Consider the following 20,571-nt stretch of genomic DNA (forward strand, 5'->3'; position numbering starts at 1 on the left):
CTTTATTTGGGTCTGTTTTTTCCTTTCTAGTAATGCTCAATTTGTCGTCATCAAATTCATTAATTGTCTTCAAAGCATTTCATACTGTTCCACATTGACATCACATCTCTCAGTAGTACTACGGCCTTATCGATTCCACAATCCCCCCCACATTATGATTTTGATCTATAGTTTACACGTATCACATATCTAACTCTTTTGTCTGCGGACCCATCGAATGATCAATTACCCGTTCCAAACTTTCTTATACTTTCCCGCTTCTTGTTAGTCTACAACGGTTGCCGGGATGGGCCGGATCGTTCCACATGTGTGGTAACCTAGATTCCCTTAAGTTCAACTGCTCAACACCCCCGCACCCCCTCCCCACCACCCATTCTGAATTTCATCTGTAGTTTACACATAGCACATATCTCACTCTTCTGTCTGCAGATCCATCCACTGATCAATTTTCCGTTCCAAATTTTCTTATACTCTCCCGATCGTACTTACACTACAAGGGTTGCATGGATGCACCCGGTCGTTGCACACGGTTGGTAACCAAGTTTCCCTTCAGTTAACGGATGAACACCCCCAAATCTACAGACACAAATCCCTTTATTTTCGATTTCATTCACATCTACCTTTTTGTATTCCCCCCATGTTACGGCACATGTGGTGTCGCAACTCGCCGTTCTTGCTTGCCTTATGTTCGGTGCAATGGGAGGTGGTTTTGCTGATGGTCGGTGCTGGTGGCTACGTATCTATGGGGTCAAAGATCACCCTATGGTTATCTCTCCAATTTGGTTTTATAATTTTTGTTTCTCAACCATGCCATTATCTCATCGCTCACCGACGTTTTTTTTTCTGAAAACTTCGCAACCGCCCCATCAATATTATTAAGGATATGTAAGGTAATGGAAGATATCAGGTGATACCATGCGTCAGGTGATACCATGATACCCCCTTCTGGGAGCCGTTGGATCCTAGATCCGACGGCTGTCGGTACTTCTTCAGCATTTTGCAAAGAAGTCATCCAGGAGTCTTACACTTTCACATATGTATAATAGACTTCCACAAGCTGTGGGATCTGGAATCAACCTGCCCAAAAGCATGTATCACGGTATCACCTAAGTGTTCGTAGCACCTCTTATTATCACTGTAAGGTAATAATCTGGTACTTCGGCAGCTAGCGGACATGGCGGATCGTCCATTATGCATCTTCGATCCACAGCATAATCCATCCCCTAACCTACTTCATGGTCCAAAAATCTTTAAAAAAATGTACAACACAACATTCGCACAACGGTGAATTATCAATTTTATTTCTTTTTTTTCACTTACTGAAAATGTGTCACAAGCGTATTACGATGACATTGCCGCGGATAAACGCTGACATATGAATGTCAATGAACAAAAGTGCAATTAGCAACTTCAGTGCTTACTTGTTTTCATAATTAATCAAGTCCACACTTTTCACTCTGCCCGATAAGTACTTTACCCGCCCCCCTAGTTGATTAATTTTTCCTTGTTTCTGCCATTTTTGCCCCACACACCAGGGTGTCGGTGTGCAGCACAGACTACAGGATTGGCTATGGAATTACTCCCCCCTCAACCACCCACCCCACCACCCTTTCTTCCGCTACTACCCGCACCAAGTTCTTCAACTACATTTTTCTATGGACGCCAACGAGATTCACATACTTCTTGATGCCCAACAGATCTCTCATTGCAAACTACGAACGGAGATCACAAACTAAGACTCCAGACGGGGGCGTTTCGCCACCCTGCTGCTCACTTCTTCTTCCTCGTATGTTCCCTTCCTCAGCGAGTCCATCACAGCAGAGACGTCCTCTGAAACAAGGTCGCCCCTACTGGCATCGCTCGTCGTCTGGACCGCTGGGTCATGCTCGTTGAACCCTTCCTGAACTTCTCCTCCATCCCCATTCATGTCCCCTCCCTGAGCCTGCACACCTTCTTCCGTACGAACTGCTTGAACCACTTCCCCCTGAAAGTCGTTTCATATTTTTCAGAAATTTGTGAACTTATTTAACTATTACTCAGGGAAAAATTCTATTTCAGCTTTCACCTCACGCAGAACATCGCCGTCATGCGGATTCAAATAAGTCGTACTCCAATAGCTCGCCGCTGACGACACAACTGAAGAGGACTTTCCCTGCAAAATCAATATCGTAAGAAAGAACGACACCTCCACCTCCCCATGGTTCAGATATTCAATCTACAAGGAGGATAGATGAACTTGATCCTGAAGACCCAAGGCTGAAGCACTCAATTCAGATCTCCCCATCGAGACACTGCCTGCAGGCTCAACAGCGTTTGGTGCCATCTCGTCGATCCTTCCTGCCACCAGATGTATGAGTTCAACAATTTGAGACGGTGGGTACAGGCCAAGCAGCTGACCCGGCTTCTCCTTTTATACTGCTCTACTGCTTGGTAAGCTATTCAGGGCTATCAAGTTCTGCATTTACTAGCTTCATTCAAATTTTGAACTCCATGGGACGCGCGCTCCAGACCCTCAGACCCAAACTGTGCCACCACATGCATGATTGCCACATGTCACCGGATATGAGTTCAGACAGCTTTGACTCACTGAAACAATTATCTGAGTTTCATCACGCTCGGCACACCCTGAACTCTGAAACCTTAAATCTCCAAGTTTTCTAAATTTACTCGGATGCACTCGTACTAAAAACCAAGAGACAATTTTCTTATCAGGCTGAAAGTTCACTAAACAGTTCAGTACTACACCTCACGCACAACAAAAATCCTCACACACATCCAGCACATTATATCTTATTACATTGGGGAACAGCGTGGATGCTCAGCTGAGACTACATTATCTCTTTCTGCATGCAACTACGAAAACCATGCAAGTGCTAAGCACGGCTGTCTCAAAAACTAGTAAATCGAAAATGGGAAACCGTAAAGTATGACTGTCGAAAACTAGTTTGCACCAAAACCCAACGGCCTAGTGCACGTGTTGCGTCGGTGACCTTCGATTCCGCAGTTCTTGCCTCGACCAGGTTTCCTCGGCTTTTTCGGTGCATCCCCTTTGTCAGGACATGTAGTTCTCTTGTGCCCTTCCCTCCTGCAAATGCTGCAGAAGCGCGTACGTCTACTCAGTCCTTCGTACGGTGCCTTCTCCCTGCTATTTGCTGGCCTTCCGACCCCCCTTTGCTTACCGGGTGGTGCTAGCCCTTGCAAGTCATTCACGCTCACCGAATGTGCCATGCTATTCTCTTTATCGGTAACTGTCCCGACCACGAAAGCAACTTCTCCATTTACAGTAGGTCTCAGAGGGTCCACTGTCTTGATGCGATCCTCAAACCCCATTCCATCCCTCTTTTCTGCAATAGGTGCGCCACGCACCAACAGATCATCCAGCCCACCTAGCATGAAGTCAAATGATTCTGCACCAGCATCGCCCATTCGAACGATTTCCATAGCTTCGAAGTACAGTGTCGAATGCCTCCATGTGAATGATGTGTTGCTCCATTTGTCTTTTTGGTACTGCTATAGATGGCTTGGAAGAATGTCCCTTGCGTCCTTCGTCCACCGTTTGACAATATGTTTTTCGGGATCTCCTCAAGGTGAAGTATTTCCATAACCTGCAATTCAGAACCCATGTTACCAGACTTTTAAGTCACAGATCAGCAATTATCAAATTCCCTTACCCTTAGAATGTGACTACACAGCAAACCGGTGTGTTCAAACTGACCACACTCATAGCTAAACTCCTTCTGATCATCAGTGATGGTAACCTCATAAACAACTGTGCTCCATCTCTCTCTTTTCGCCGCATTATTGTGGGTTGCTACATATTTCTTCATCTTATCTATCTCCGTTACGTTATAAGCTGTGGCTTCCATCAGCAGCCTTCCAAACTCCTCAAACATGGATCTTGTATATATTTTACTGGCGTGCCTCTCTATTGCCAAATTTGTTCTTCTTACTGCACCTCCCTGCAAAAAAGTGACACAAAGTTTTACACAAAAGAATATCATTCTGAGATATTAGTATTGACGTATGGTTGGTTCAGCACTGAAAAAGGTAAACCGCTGACTTACAATCATAGTTCTTTTCTCCTCGTAGCTCTCTTCACGCTCCCGGTCGAATTGAAGTCTCATGTACTGCCGCACAAACACATGCATCGGGCTCGCCGGGGGCATGTACGTCTTCAACATGTGATTAGCACTCTCGTCCGTTGCGTGCTTGTCATCTTGGCACAGAAAACACCTCTGAAGTATGGTTTTGCCCACTTTTTACGAATCTCATAAATCTGAGTCATGTATGCATGATTCTGCAAATTGTATCTATCCAGTAACATGCCCCACGCCGTCTCGAACTCATCTTCAGTTAACATGTGGTTCACGACTTTGTGGAAATCAGCCTGAAAGTCATTTTTTTGGTGTACAAAGGACCCAGGCTCTCTTTTGCCTTTTTAGTACGTGTCACTTGCACCACCTATGCACTGTATCGGGATACACCTTGTTGATCGCTAGTTCCATAGCTCTGCACTGATCTGGAAATAATGTGTTCATAACATATTAGGATTAGGTCATGTCTGACAATTTGCATTTTAATATTGTGAGGGTTAAGGAAAATTTAACCTCTGCAAGCACCACTAACCTGTCAATATAGTTTTTGGGGCCGGTCCTCCCATCATATGAAGAAACTCGGCAAAAACCCATTCGAAGCTCTCTTGCTGCTCATCGCGCATCAGCACCCCGGCAAGGATGATGCTCTGAAAATGATTGTTTACCCCAACAAATAATCCAAAAGGCATGTCGTACAAGTTTGTCCTATATGTGGTGTCGAAGGTGACAACATCTCCAAGAAAACAGTACTGCATATGGCTGCTCCCGTTTGCCCACATCAGGTTCTTCACTTTGCTTGTATCATCAGCTAGCACTCTGTAAGTGAAACCAGGGTTTCCAGCCTGTATGTCAGCGAAAACTTCAAGTGTCTTCCTAACATCATCATTAGCCTGCTCCCGACTGATCTTCCCACATATGTTCCTGAGGGTCCTCTTTGTGAATGGAACCTTATTAGCCGGCCCGAAGAAACTTCCAATTATGCTGTACACCTTGCCAAGGTTAACATTGTTCTCCCGCAGCTGCTTTATGAGATCCTTGGTGTACACATCAATGTGCTTGTGCGACGGCCAGTGAACTTTCTCACCAATTGTCAACGACATTGAGTGATTATGGCTCTCTCTATGTTCTGTAATGTACCAGCTGTTGTCCGCAGCTCTCAATAATCTGATCAAAGCAGGGCACTCAAACCTACAGGACCTACTATTTTCTGCTTCTGGCTTCCCCTGTTTTACAATGGAACAGATTCATCACCAACATATATGAAATTCAGTAAACATTTGCATTCTATGTACCCGATATAAAAGATTTGCAGAAGTAACTGCAGCACTTACCGAGCAACCGCACACAATTTCTTGCATACACTTTGTCCTCTCAACGTTAAGCCGGCTCTTACCATATCTAATGCCAAAACCCGTTTCCCAGGAATACAAATTGTAAAAGTCGTATGCCTCACCGAGTGAATCAAAGGTCAGACCCAACGATGGGCGCACCACATTTTTAGTGGGTTCTTCAGCATACTTGCGCATCGACTCCTCAAGCGCGCTCATACGGTTGGGACATGGTGTCCTGTCCGGTGGCCCACTACCCAGCCTTAACCTGAAACGATCAGTCACACTTCTGAAGCTAAGTGGTAGTTAACACATCCTTAATCATGAATCTCTATTTATAATACCACTCTAATGGTATTGTATTCGCTTCTCCAGTCCTAACGCACTAATTCTTTGTATTGAAGCCTTTTTCCTCAATTACATGTGGCTAGCTTTTATGTTGTAGCTATCAAGTTACAAATCACATGTTGTATTTGGCAATGCATTACCCTGAACTAAGAAAAGCTATGCATTCTTGCTAAACTAGAGGAGCGAATCTGCGAACGTACCTCTTTGTCCACCCGGGGGCTTCGGGGTTCACCCTGCCAGTGGACTGCGCTGACCGAGTTGGAGATGTGGCCGCACGCCCGTGAGCAGCAGCTGCATTCCCGTCCACCTCAACCTCACCAATCTGTTGGGCGCAACCAGAATCATCTTTTGAGACAGCGCTACCAGCGTAACTTGTCTCGTTCGCTTCCATCCGCGCCAGAGGAACTGGATCCGGCTGCTCAACACTGTTGCTGAATTCCTCCAGCAGGGGGAACCTGAAAGACAGATGGACATGGCCGCCGCCCATGGCCGTAGATTAGGTACCATTTGCGAGCAGCGATTTCTAAGTAGATCTGGGATTACTGACCTGTCGACGGCGTGCAGAAGGAACTCCATGCCTGCTACCTCCATGCCTGATCTGGCGCCGACGAAAGAAATCTCCTTACTACCTCCACATAGAAAATGGCGTCGCTCTTAATCGCCCTAGGAGAAGAATGGGGGACGACCAGTGCTAGGCCTTTCCAGAGTGCTGCCTACATGGGGTTGGTTGGGGGTTTGGCTGATACATTTACTCTGGTATCCGCATGCGGTGGTGAGAAGGACGTCCGTGCCGTGACGGATCAGGATTTTCTCCGACGTCCTGAGCTCCTTATCTGATCCTAGGCCCACCCATCTGGTCAAAATTCTGGTCCATGGACCAGCTCCGCCCCGCCCAACTTCCGTCCCCTGCCATACGACCGGGACCCCCAACTACGTACTGTTTCATACCGTATTCCGCGGAGTAACCCTTTTTTATCGATACCTGTCAGACCCGTCAGAGGCAATATTCCCGATCCCAAGTCACGGACGGGCCGTCATGATAACGAGCGCATCTGGGCTCGGGCGCCGAATCGCCGCTTCCTTATTGTTTGACTTAAATGAATAGCCGTATTGCAATAAACATGATCCAATCATATTATGCTCAACGCAAACACCAAATAACATTTATTTTAGGTTCAACACTAATCCCGAAGGTAAATAAAGTGTGCGATGGTGATCTTATCAACCTTGGAATCATTTTCAACACACATCATCACCTCGCCCTCAACTAGTTTTTTTTCATTTTGTAACTCCTGTTTCGAGTAACTAATCATGGCAACTAAACCAGTATCAAATACCTAGGGGCTACTATGAACACTAGTAAAGTACACATCAATAACATGTATATCATATATACTTTTGTTCACTTTGTCATCCTTCTTATCCGCCAAGTATGTGGGGCAGTTCCGCTTCCAGTGACCATTTCCTTTGCAGTAGAAGCACTCAGTTTCGGGCTTAGGTCTAGCTTTGGGCTTCTTCATGGGAGTGGCAAGTTGCTTGCCATTCTTCTCGAAGTTCCCTTTCTTTCCCTTGCCCTTTTACCTGAAACTAGTGGTCTTGTCAACCATCAATACGTGATGCTTTTCTTGATTCCTACCTTCGCCGATTTTAGCATCGCGAAGAGATCGGGGAATCATTTACGTCATCCCTTGCATATTATAGTTCATCACGAAGTTCCACTAACTTGGTGATAGTGACTAGAGAACTCTGTCAATCACTATCTTATCTGGAAGATTAACTCCCACTTGTTTCAAGCGATTGTAGTACGCAGACATTCTGAGCACATGCTCACTAGTTGAGCTATTCTCCTCCATCTTGTAGGCAAAGTACTTCTCAAAGGTCTCATACCTCTAGACATGGGCATGAGTCTGAAATACCATTTCAAGTCTTGGAACATCTCATATGCTCCATGGCGTTCAAAACGTTTTTGAAGTTCCGGTTCTAAGACGTACAGCATGGCACACTAAACTATCAAGTAGTCATCATACCGAGCTTGCCAAACGTTCAAAATGTCCGCATCTGCTCCTGCAATACGTCCATCACCTAGAGGTGCATCAAGGACATAATACTTCTGTGCAGCAATGAGGATAGTCCTCAGATCACGGACCCAGTCCGCATCATTGCTACTATCATCTTTCAACTTATTTTTGCATATGCTAGGCTCACATTAAAATTCAACGGAACAACAACACGGGCCATCTATCGACAACAACATAGACATGCAAAATACTATCAGGTACTAAGTTCATGATAAATTAAAGTTCAATTAATCATATTACTTAATAACTCCCACTTAGATAGACATCCCTCTAATCATCTAAGTGATCACGTGATCCATATCAACTAAACCATGTCCGATCATCACGTGAGATGGAGTAGTTTTCAATGGTGAACATCACTATGTTGATCATATCTACTTTATGATTCATGCTCGACCTTTCGGTCTTAGTGTTCCGAGGCCATATCTGCATATGCTAGGCTCGTCAAGTTTAACCCGAGTGTTATGCGTGTGCAAAAACTGGCTTGCGCCCATGGTATGTGAACGTAGATCTTATCACACCCGATCATCACGTGGTGTCTCGGCATGACGAACTTTAGCATCGTTGCATACTCAGGGAGCACACTTATGCCTTGAAATTTAGTGAGAGATCATCTTATAATGCTACCGCCGTACTAAGCAAAATAAGATGCATAAAGGATAAACATCACATGCAATCAAATAAGTGATATGATATGGCCATCATCATCTTGTGCCTTTGATCTCCATATCCAAAGGACCGTCATGATCACCATTGTCACTGGCTTGACACCTTGATCTCCATCGTAGCATGGTTGTCGTCTCGCCAACTATTGCTTCTATGACTATCGCTACCGCTTAGTGATAAAGTAAAGCAATTACATGGCGATTGCCGTTCATACAATAAAGCAACAACCATAAGGCTCCTGCCAGTTGCCGATAACTTTTGCAAAACATGATCATCTCATACAACAATTTATATATCATCACGTATTGACCATATCACATCACAACAAGCCCAGCTAAAACAAGTTAGACGTCCTCTATTTTGTTGTTGCAAGTTTTACGTGGCTACTGCGGCCGTCTAGCAAGAACGGTTCTTACCTACGCATCAAAACCACAATGATTTTTCATCAAGTGTGCTGTTTTAACCTTCAACAAGGACCGGGCGTAGTCAAACTCGATTCAACTAAAGTTGGAGAAACAGACACCCGCCAGCCACCTGTGTGAGAAGCACGTCGGTAGAACAACTCTCATGAACCCAGTCATGTAATGTCAGTCCGGGCCGCTTCATCCAACAATACTACAGAATCAAAGTAAGACATTGTTGGTAAGCGGTATGACTATTATCGCCCACAACTCTTTATGTTCTACTCGTGCATATAACATCTAATCATAGACCTGGCTCTGATACCACCGTTGGGAACGTAGTATTTAAAAAAATTCCTATGATCACGCAAGATCTATATAGGAGAAGCATAGAAACCGAGACGGGAGAGTGTGTCCACGTACCCTCATAGACCGAAAGCGGAAGAGTTTAGTAACGCGGTTGATGTAGTCGAACGTCTTCACGACCCAACCGATCCAAGTATCGAACGTACGGCACCTTCGTGTTCAACACACATTCAGCACGATGACGTTCCTCTAGCTTTTGATCCAGTTGAGGACAAGGGAGAGTTCCGTCAGCATGATGGCAAGGCAATGGTGATGATGAAGTAAGTGGCGCAGGGCTTCGCCTAAGCACTACACCGATATGACCGAGGTGCTAACTATGGAGGGGGCGCCGCACACGGCTAGGAAAAATTGATATTTGTTCTAGGGGTGCCCTCCCCATGTATATAAAGGAATGAGAGGGAGGGAGGCAGCCTAGAGCGCGCCCAAGTAGGAGGAATCCTACTTGGGCCCCTAGTCCAATTCCCCCCCCTACCATATTTGGACAAGGGGGAAAGGAAGGAGGGGGAGGGGAAGGAAGCAGGAGTCCTACTTCATACTTTCCTTTCCCTCCTCTCCTTTCCCTTTCTCCCCACGTGGCTGGCCCTATAGGGGGCGCACCAGCCCCTTGTGGGCTGGTGTGTTCCCTTACTTTGGCATTAAGCCCATATCTTTGTCGGGGGTTGCCCGAAACCCCTTCCGGTGACCCGGTATCACCCGGAACACTTCTCATGTCCAAGTACCATCGTCCTATACATGAATCTTTACCTCTCGACCATTTCGAGACTCCTCGTCATGTCCGTGATCTCATCCGGGACTCCGAACAAACTTTGGCCATCAAATCACATAACTCATAATAGAAATCGTCATCGAACATTAAGCGTGCGGACCCTACGGGTTCGAGAACTATGTAGATATGACCGAGACACATCTCCGGTCAATAACCAATAGCGAAAAATGGATGCACATATTAGCTCCTACATATTCTATGAAGATCTTTATCGGTCAAACCGCATAACGATATACGTCATTCCCTTTGTCATCGGTATGCTACTTGCCCGAGATTCGATCGTCGGTATCATCATACCTAGTTTAATATCGTTACCGGCAAGTCTCTTTACTCGCTCCATAATGCATCATTGCGCAACTAACTCATTAGTCACATTGCTTGCAAGGCTTATAGTGATGTGCATTACCGAGAGGGCCCAAAGATACCTCTCCGATACACGGAGTGATAAATCCTAATCTCGATCTATGCCAACCCAACAAACACCTTCGGAGACACCTGTAGAGCATCTTTATAATCACCCAGATACGTTGTCACATTTGATAGCACACAAGGTGTTCCTCCGGTATTCGGGAGTTGCATAATCTCATAGTCAAAGGAACATGTATAAGTCATGATGAAAGCAATAGCAATAAAAACTAAACGATCATTAGTGCTAAGCTAACGGATGGGTCTTATCCATCACATCATTCTCTAATGATGTGATCCCGTTCATCAAATGACAACACATGTCTATGGTTAGGAAACTTAACCATCTTTGATTAACGAGCTAGTCAAGTAGAGGCATACTAGCGACATTATGTTTTGTCTATGTATCCACACATGTACTAAGTTTCTGGTTAATACAATTCTAGCATGAATAATAAACATTTATCATGATATAAGGAAATATAAATAACAACTTTATTATTGCCTATAGGGCATATTTCCTTCAAGGGGATCATTTGTAGCCTTCTTCGATAAATAAGAGTGTCGAACCCAATGAGGAGCTAAAGGCACAACAAATATTCCCTCAAGTTCTATCAACCACCGATACAACTCTACGCACACTTGACGTTTGCTTTACCGAAAACATGTATGAAACTATTTTGTAGGTGTGATGCTAGAACTAGTTTGCAAGAATAAAACTAGAAGTACTTTGCAAAATAATAAAAGTTACGTATTTAGTAAAAGGGTTTGTGTCAACAAGAAAGTTATTTGTCCCTATGCAATCGATAACAAGTACCGGTAATCATTCTTGCAATTCTATATGACGGAGAGGCATGAGCTAACATACTTTCTCTACTTGGATCATATGCACTTATGATTGGAACTCTAGAAAGCATCCGCAACTACTAAAGATCATTAAGGTCATGAAACCAAACCATAGCATTAGGTATCAAGTCATCTTTATCCCATACACCATAGCCCACCTACTCGGGTTTAAGCTTCTGTCACTCTCGCAACCCACCATAAGCGAACCATGAACATATTGCAACACCCTACAGCGGGGGCCCCTCACATTTGCACGATAACGGAGGGCACCATAGGACAGCGCCATAAATAAAATATACAATCATACCAACCAAGATCACGATTAACTCACAGGACAAAACGGATCTACTCAAACATTATAGGATAACCATAGATCATTGGGAAATAATATATGGAGTTGAGCACCATGTTTAAGTAGAGATTACAGCGGGATAATAGGTGTTACACTGCTGCATAGAGAGGGAGAAAGTTGGTGTTGACGGTAGCAAGATTGCTGATGTAGATCGCCGTCCCGATCGTTGCCCCGGTGGCACTCCGGCGCCACCTAAAGCGAGGGGGAGAGAGCCCCCATCCTTCTTTTTCTTCCTTGGCCTCCCCCTAGATGAGAGGAGAGTTACCCCTCTGGTCCATGGTCTCCATGGTGGCGGAGGGTTAGAAAATGACGATACCCGCTATCGCTTGAGACCCCTCTATCGCTTCAAATCAACTGTGAAGGTTAGAAAATAACGATACCCGCTAGGAGCCTCAACACTCATCGGACTGCATACATCGGTATGTATTATTTCCAATAAGTCAGTGGTTCGCTCCATTGTTCCGGAGAACGGAGTTTTAGTCATCTTGCCCATGAGGCATGGTTCACAAGTATCAAGTGATTCATAATCAAGTGGTTCCAAAAGCCCATCAGCATGGAGTTTCTTCATGCGCTTTACACCAATATGACCTAAACGGCAGTGCCACAAATAAGTTGCACTATCATTATTAACTTTGCATTTTTTGGCATCAATATTATGTGTATCACTGTGATCGAGATCCAGTAAACCATTTACATTGGATATAAGACCGTAGAAGGTTTTATTCATGTAAACATAACAACAATTATTCCCTAACTTGAATAAATGTATCGCAATAAACATGATCCAATCATATTTATGCTCAACGCAAACACCAAATAACATTTATTTAGTTCCAATACTAATCCCGAAGGTAGAGGGAGTATGCGATGGTGATCTTATCAACCTTGGAATCATTTCCAACACACATCCTCACCTCGCCCTCAACTAGTCCTTGTTCATTTTGTAACTCATGTTTCGAGTTACTAATCATAGCAACTGAACCGGTATCAAATACCCAGGGGCTACTATGAACACTAGTAAAGTAAACATCAATAACATGTATATCATATATACTTTTGTTCACTTTGCCACCCTTCTTATCCGCTAAGTATTTGGGGCAGTTCCGCTTCCAGTGACCATTTTCTTTGTAGTAGAAGCACTCACTTTCAGGCTTGGGTCTAGCTTTGGGCTTCTTCATGGGAGTGGAAACTTGCTTGCCATTCCTTTTGAAGTTCCCTTTCTTTCCCTTGCCCTTTTACTTGAAACTAGTGGTCATGTCAACCATCAACATTTGATGCTTTTCTTGATTTCAACCTTTGCCGATTTCAGCATCACGAAGAGTTCGGGAATCGTTTTTGCCATCCCTTGCATATTATAGTTCATCAGGAAGTTCCAATAACTTGGTGATGGTGACTAGAGAACTCTGTGAATCACTATCTTATCTGAAAGATTAACTCCCACTTGATTCAAGCGATAGTATTACTCAGACATTCTGAGCACATGCTCACTGGTTGAGCTATTCTCCTCCATCTTGTAGGCAAAATACTTATCAGAGGTCTCATACATCTCGACCCGGGCATGAGTCTGAAATACCAATTTCAGCTCTTAGAACATCTTATATGCTCCGTGGTGTTCAAAAAGTTTTTGAAGTCCCAGTTCTAAGCCGTAAAGCATGGTGCACTAAACTATTAAGTAGTCATTATACCGAGCTCGCCAAACATTCATAACGTCTGCATCTACTCCTACAATAGGTCCGTCGCCTAGTGGTGCATCAAGGACATAATTCTTATGTGCAGCAATGAGGATAGTCCTCAGATCACGGACCCAGTCCGCATCATTGCTACTATCATCTTTCAACTTATATTTCTCTAGGAACATATCAAAATAAACGGGGAGCTACATCGCAAGATATTGATCTACAACATAGATATGCAAATACTATCAGGACTAAGTTCATGATAAGTTAAAGTTCAATTAATCATATTACTTAAGAACTCCCACTTAGATAGACATCCCTCTAGTCATCTAAATGATCACGTGATCCATATCAACTAAACCATGTCCGATCATCACGTGAGATGGAGTAGTTTTCAATGGTGAACAGCTTTATGTTGATCATATATACTATATGACTCACATTCGACCTTTCGGTCTCAGTGTTCCGAGGCCATATCTGCATATGCTAGGCTCGTCAAGTTTAACCCGAGTATTCCGCGTGTGCAAAACTGGCTTGCACCCGTTGTATGTGAACGTAGAGCTTATCACACCCGATCATCACGTGGTGTCTCGGCATGACAAACTATAGCAACGGTGCATACTCAGGGAGAAAACTTATACCTTGAAATTTAGTGAGGGATCATCTTATAATGCTACCACCTTACTAAGTAAAATAAGATGCATAAAGGATAAACATCACATGCAATCAAAATATGTGACATGATATGTCCATCATCATCTCGTGCCTTTGATCTACATCTCCAAAGCACCATCATGATCTCCATCGTCACTGGCATGACACCATGATCTCCATCATCTTGATCTCTATCAAAGTGTCGTCACATGGTCGTCTCACCAACTATTGCTTTTGCAACTATTGCTATCGCATAGCGATAAAGTAAAGCAATTATACGGTGCTTGCATGTTATGCAATAAAGAGACAACCATAAGGCTCCTGCCAGTTGCCGATAACTTTAACAAAACATGATCATATCATACAACAATTTATATCTCATCACGTCTTGACCATATCACATCACAACATGCCCTGCAAAAACAAGTTAGACGTCCTTTACTTTGTTGTTGCAAGTTTTACGTGGCTACCATGGGTTTTTAGCAAGAACCGTTCTTACCTACACATCAAAACCACAATGATTTTTCGTCAAGTGTGCTGTTTTAACCTTCAACAAGGACCAGGTGTAGTCAAACTCGATTCAAGTAAAGTTGGCGAAACAGACACCCGCTAGCCACTTGTGTGCAAAGCACGTCGATAGAACCAGTCTCATGAACGCGGTCATGTAATGTCGGTCTGGGCCGCTTCATCCAACAATACCGTCGAATCAAAGTAAGATGTTGCTGGTAAGAAGTATGACTATTATCGCCCACAACTCTTTGTGTTCTACTGGTGCATATAACATCTAAGCATAGACCTAGCTCGGATGCCACTGTTGGGGAACGCAGTATTTCAAAAAAACCTACGATCATGGAAGATCTATCTAGGAGATGCATAGAAACGAGAGGGGGAGAGTGTGTCTACATGCCCTCGTAGACCGAAAGCGGAAGAATTTAATAACGCAGTTGACGTAGTCGAACGTCTTCACGATCCAACCGATCCAAGTATCGAATGTACGTCACCTCCGTGTTCAGCACACGTTCGGTATGATGACGTCCCTCAAGCTCTTGATCCAGTTGAGGATGAGGGAGAGTTCTGTCAGCACAAAGGCATGGCGACGGTGATGATGAAGTTACCGGCGCAGGGCTTCGCCTAAGCACTACGACGATATGACCGAGGTGTGTAACTGTGGAGGGGGGCACCGCACACGGCTAAGAGAAGACTTGATGTCTCTTTGGGGTGCCCCCTGCCCACGTATATAAAGGAGGGAGGGAGAGAAGCCGACCCTCCTAGGGGCGCGCCAAGTGTAGGGAGTCCTACTAGGACTCCCAAGTCCTACTTGGATTCCCTTTCCTTTCCGGAGTAGGAAAGAAGGAAAGGAGGGAGAGGGAGAAGGAAAGGGGGGCCGCGCCCCCACCCATTGTCCAATTCGGTTTGGCCAGGGGGGAGGCGCGCCCCACCTCATGGCCCTTCTTCCCTCTCTCCACTAAAGCCCAATAAGGCCCATTAACTTTCCCTGGAGAATTCCCGTAACTCTCCGGTACTCCAAAAAATACCCGAATCACTAGGAACCATTCCGATGTCCGAATATAGCCTTCCAATATATGAATCTTTACCTCTCGACCATTAAGCGTCATCAAATCATCATCGAACGTTAAGCGTCATCGGTGGCCAATATATGAATCACATAACTCATAATACAAATCGTCATCGAACGTTAACCGTGCGGACCCTACGGGTTCGATAACTATGTAGACATGACCGAGACACATCTCCGGTCAATAACCTGGGTGCTCATATTGGCTCCTACATATTCTACGAAGATCTTTATCGGTCCGCATAACAACATATGTTGTTCCCTTTGTCATCGGTATGTTACTTACCCGAGATTCGATCGTCGGTATCATCATACCTAGTTCAATATCGTTACCCGCAAAGTCTCTTTACTCGTTCCATAATGCATCATCCTATGGCTAACTCATTAGACACATTGCTTGCAAGGCTCATAGTGATGTGCATTACCGAGAGGGCCCAGAGATACCTCTCCGATACATGGATTGACAAATGCTAATATCGATCTATGCCAACTCAACAAACACCATCGGAGACACTTGTAGAGCATCTTTATAATCACCCAGTTACTTTGTGACGTTTGATAGCACACAAGGTGTTCCTCCGGTATTCGGGAGTTGCATAATCTCATAGTCAGAGGAACATGTATAAGTCATGAAGAAAGCAATAGCAATAAAACTAAACGATCATTGTGCTAAGCTAACGGATGGATCTTGTCCATCACATCATTCTCTATTGATGTGATCTCATTCATCAAATGACAACACATGTCTATGGTCAGGAAACTTAACCATCTTTGATTAACGAGCTAGTCAAGTAGAGGCATACTAGGGATACTCTATTTTGTCTATGTATCCACACATGTATCAAGTTTCCGGTTAATACAATTCTAGAATGAATAATAAACATTTATCATGATATAAGGAAATATAAATAAAGACTTTATTATTTCCTCTAGGGCACATTTCCTTCAGGTACTTCATCGTTATCGAGCCTAGCTCATAATTCATCATATGAGCTGCTCGAAGCTTTGATTCAAGGTCTCCTCCCGAGATAAATGCCTCACTCTTCTCAATGTTAATCTTTAGCCCAGACATCCCCTATGCACATGAGTAGAAATTTGAAGTTAATAATCTCTCTGTCCGAGTTTTTAATGAAGATTAAGGTTTCGTCCGCATACTGAAGATGTGTCTCCACCCGTTGCGCACTACCGATATCGCAACACCAGAGATATGCCCAGCCTCTTTCACCCTATTTAACATTGCAACCAAGCCATCGGCTGCAATGTTAAACAATAGGGTGGTATAGGGTCTTCCTAGTATTCCGACAAAATGGGTCTATTTTCCCGTTGATATTGATTGTGGTCTGGCCACCTTTGACCAATTGCATCATCCAGCTCACCCATTGTGGGTCGAACCCTTTAGCATGCGTTTTTTGCTCCAGGAAGTCCCATCTTATCCTATCATATGCTTTCTCAAAGTCTATCTTCAGGACAAACACCTCTTCTTATTGTGGATTTCGAGGAGCACTTCATGTAGGACAACCATTCCATCCAGAATGCTCCGTCCTTTGATGAAGGCGGTTTGATTAGTGTCAATTACCCTATCCGCCACTGGAGCCAACCTAGAAGCATACCCTTAGCTAGTAACCGAGAGCTGACGTTGGTTAGGGTAATTAGCCGGTATTGACGAATGTGGTCCGCTCCCTCCACTTTCGGCAATAGTGCCAAAATACCATAATTAAGCCTCTTCACATCGATACACCCTTTAGCAAAGTCTTGGACTAGCTTCAGGAAATGTGGACCCACCACATTCCAGAATGTTTTGTAGAAAGTGTCCGGAAACCCGCCCGGTCCAGGGGCAGTGTTAGATCTCATCCCCCCAAGTTGTATGAAATCTCCTTCAAGGAGAAAAGGGGCCAGCAATTGCTCGCAATCTGCCCTTGACACCCTCCTATGTTGGTTCCACACCATGGGGAGCAGAGACACCGTAGCTGTTGAGGATATAACTATTGAGGTTAAACCGCCCAGGAGGGGCCGGTTCACTTTCAGCTATACTGAAGCTCAAGGAAACCTAGAAGATGGCGCTTTACGGATAAAGCTTAGAGGCATAGAGCCCGCAGGCGATTTAGGGCCCATGATAGTCAACCGCCATGATTGTATAAACTTGCATTGTAAGATAAGAAAGAAGAGACCGAGGCGGACACTTGTATGAGCCAGCCTCGGGACTCTGTAGACCGGCCGGGGTCCTCCTGAGTATATAAAGGGGTGACCCAGCGGCGGTTCAGGGGGAGAGAACAACAACTCGAAGCCCGACAAAGCGGATTCGCTCCCTGGCCTTCGAAACCCCAGCAATTCCAATCACAACTAGACATAGGCTTTTACGTTCATCGAAGGGGCCGAACTAGTATAAAAATCTCGTGTCCCCTTGTTCGGTTTAACCCCTTCAAGCTAACCCATAGCGATGGCTCCATGATTAAGTCCTTTCATGAGGACATCTGCCGTGACAATTCCGCGATAGTTGGCGCCCACCGTGGGGCTATCGCACGATGGTTTCGAGTTCTTGAAGGGCAGCTTCGATGGACTTAAGGGATACGCTGTGGGCTGGATGACGAAGAGTTGCCGCGGCAAGCTCTACATCGAGAACGCAGGATGGGGTCCCGAGGCTAATTCAATCGAATACGGGTACCGGGTCCCCTTTGGTGGGATTCACGTCTTCATCGGCAAGATCGGCGAACCGACCCCCGAGCCGGACACCTGCACCGACATCATCGAGACAGCTCGGCGTGCAGGTTCTTCACTGGCTCAGCCTGAGGCAAGGCATGTTTTCGTAGGTGTCATCCATGGTTCGGGTTACGAGGAGGAACCGGTCTCCGATGGAGAAACCGTAGTCTGAAGTGGTGACGAGTCTTCCGGAGAAACCGAATCGCTTTACCAGTTGTACGACGGCCGGATTGAGGGAGGATCCGAGGGCAATAGTATTCCGGATTCCCCCGGTCTGCCAAACCGGGCCGCTGTCTTCATGGCCGGTACACGACCGGTGCCTCATTCATCTACCGCCGCAGCAGTGCTCTCCGGTTCAACGACGGCCACACCAGCAGGGGCAGGAAGCTCGGCGCCGCCTCCGGCCCAAGTCTTGTTTGATTTGTTCGACGCTCTAGCTGCACTGATGTCCGCGGAGGTAGACGCAGCAGCCAGGGATCAGCACGATGCGGATATTCTAAAAGTGAAAGATCAGATAGCCCAGGCTAAAGCGGACCTGGCAGCAGAGAACGCCAGGATGGCCACAGAGCGGGCCGAGTTGGAAGCACAGGCTTATCGGATTAGACTAGATCAGAAGCTTCAGAAGAGGTCATGAGAAGAAGGTACCGATCACGTCTCCCGTCGGTTTATGAGCCGCAGAATCTTTTCAACACGCCAGGTGCAGGAGCTGGTAACCAACCCGTGCCAAACTGGGCAGGGGCACCGCAAGCAGGAGCGCCAGTTCAGCCATGCGCAACAAACCTGCCTCGCCAGAACAACGTTGTATCATCAACGCCGCCCGGGCATTATTCCAACCCGTTGGATAATATTTTGTCCGCCGCTTCACGCCTTGTGGCTCTCCCAACCGACGACGAATCACCAGTTGCAGTGGAAGCGCGTCGGGCCAGGGATCTCCTTCAGACAGCACTGAATCAACAGCAAGCGTATTCACACAGCCATGAGAGGATTCATTCCACTCCCCGACCAAGCCGGAGTTACAGCAGACGCGTGGAAGACGAACCGGCCGTGTCCAGTAGTGCGCACCACTGACAACATACCCCGATTCACCCCACTGCCTCCGTGGAGCCAGGGGTAATGTTCAGTTCCCTAGGGGTACCATGTTTAACTCCCGCATTGCATAATGTGCGATTGCCCAAGGATTTCAAGGGACCTCGTAAGGTACCAAATTACACCGCCGATTTGCAGCCAGAGGCGTGGGTGGAGAGCTATGAGATGGCAATGGAGATGTTAGATGTGGATGAGGCGGTATGTGCTAAATATTTCACCATGATGCTGGAAGGAACAACTCGCACTTGGTTGAAGAGCTTGCCAACCAACTCTATCGATTCATGGGACGAATTAAAGCGCCGGTTTATCCAGAACTTCAAGGATACGTGCAAGCAGCCGATGTCAATTGTAGATCTGGCCGCTTGTGTCCAAGAGGAAGGGGAGTCCACGACCCATTGGGTTAAACGGGTCTCGACGATTTTGCATTCATTAGATCGTATTACTGCAGACACCGCAGTATTAACGTTAGAGGGCAATTGCTGTTTCAAGCCATTGAAACAGAAGTTGGGAAGGCTCAAACGTCATTGCAACAACATGTCAACACTCATGGCCGCTTTAGTTAAATATGTCGATTCAGATAATACCAAGGATCCGGATTCAGAGGAGGACAAACCGGAGAAGGGAAAGAAGAACGGCGGTGCAAAAGGGCAGCACCACAACCAAGGGGGCCATGGGAATAACAGTAAGCGTAAAGCAGATAATTCAGATTTGGTGGCTAACACAAATATGCAGCGTCACAAAGGTAAACCGCCCCAGCGTGGTGTGAATCTGGAGCGTTTGTTAAACTAGCCCTGCCTGAAGCATGGAACCAAGGAGGCCCCTTCCACACATCTTTGGAAGGATTGTCACATAATGAGGGAGTTCAAAAATTCTGATTTATACCGGTATAATCAGGATCCACAGGGCGGTTCAGGTCCAGGTTTCCATGGGGGCGGCGGTTCAAGCTCTGGATTTCAGAACAACCAGGGCCATCAGAACAACCATGGTAATAGCTAGCAGAATAACCAAGGGAATCAGCAACAGTCAGGTTACCAGAGTCACCCCAAACAGTTGAACAGCGGACAGTATCATGTATTCACTACTAGCCTATGCAAGCGGGATCAGAAACTTCACAAGAGGGCAGTCAATACTGTTGAACCGGTCGTACCGCATTATCTACGATGGTCGGAGCAACCCATTGTATGGAGCAGAGAGGATCACCCGCCCCGGGTTGACAATCTGGCCCCTCAGGT

At 45.6% G+C, this 20,571-nt stretch overlaps 1 pseudogene; it reads right to left on the reverse strand.

Annotated features, from left to right (window-relative positions):
* Positions 1–2,940: 2,940 nt before the first annotated feature.
* On the reverse strand, positions 2,941–6,361 carry LOC147987162 (protein FAR1-RELATED SEQUENCE 5-like; annotated as a pseudogene).
* Between the last annotated feature and the right edge of the window lie 14,210 nt (positions 6,362–20,571).

The sequence above is a fragment of the Triticum urartu genome, chromosome 2A (genome assembly GCF_056163025.1).
Source record: "Triticum urartu cultivar PI428250 chromosome 2A, HENAU_Tu73, whole genome shotgun sequence".
NCBI lineage: Eukaryota > Viridiplantae > Streptophyta > Magnoliopsida > Poales > Poaceae > Triticum > Triticum urartu.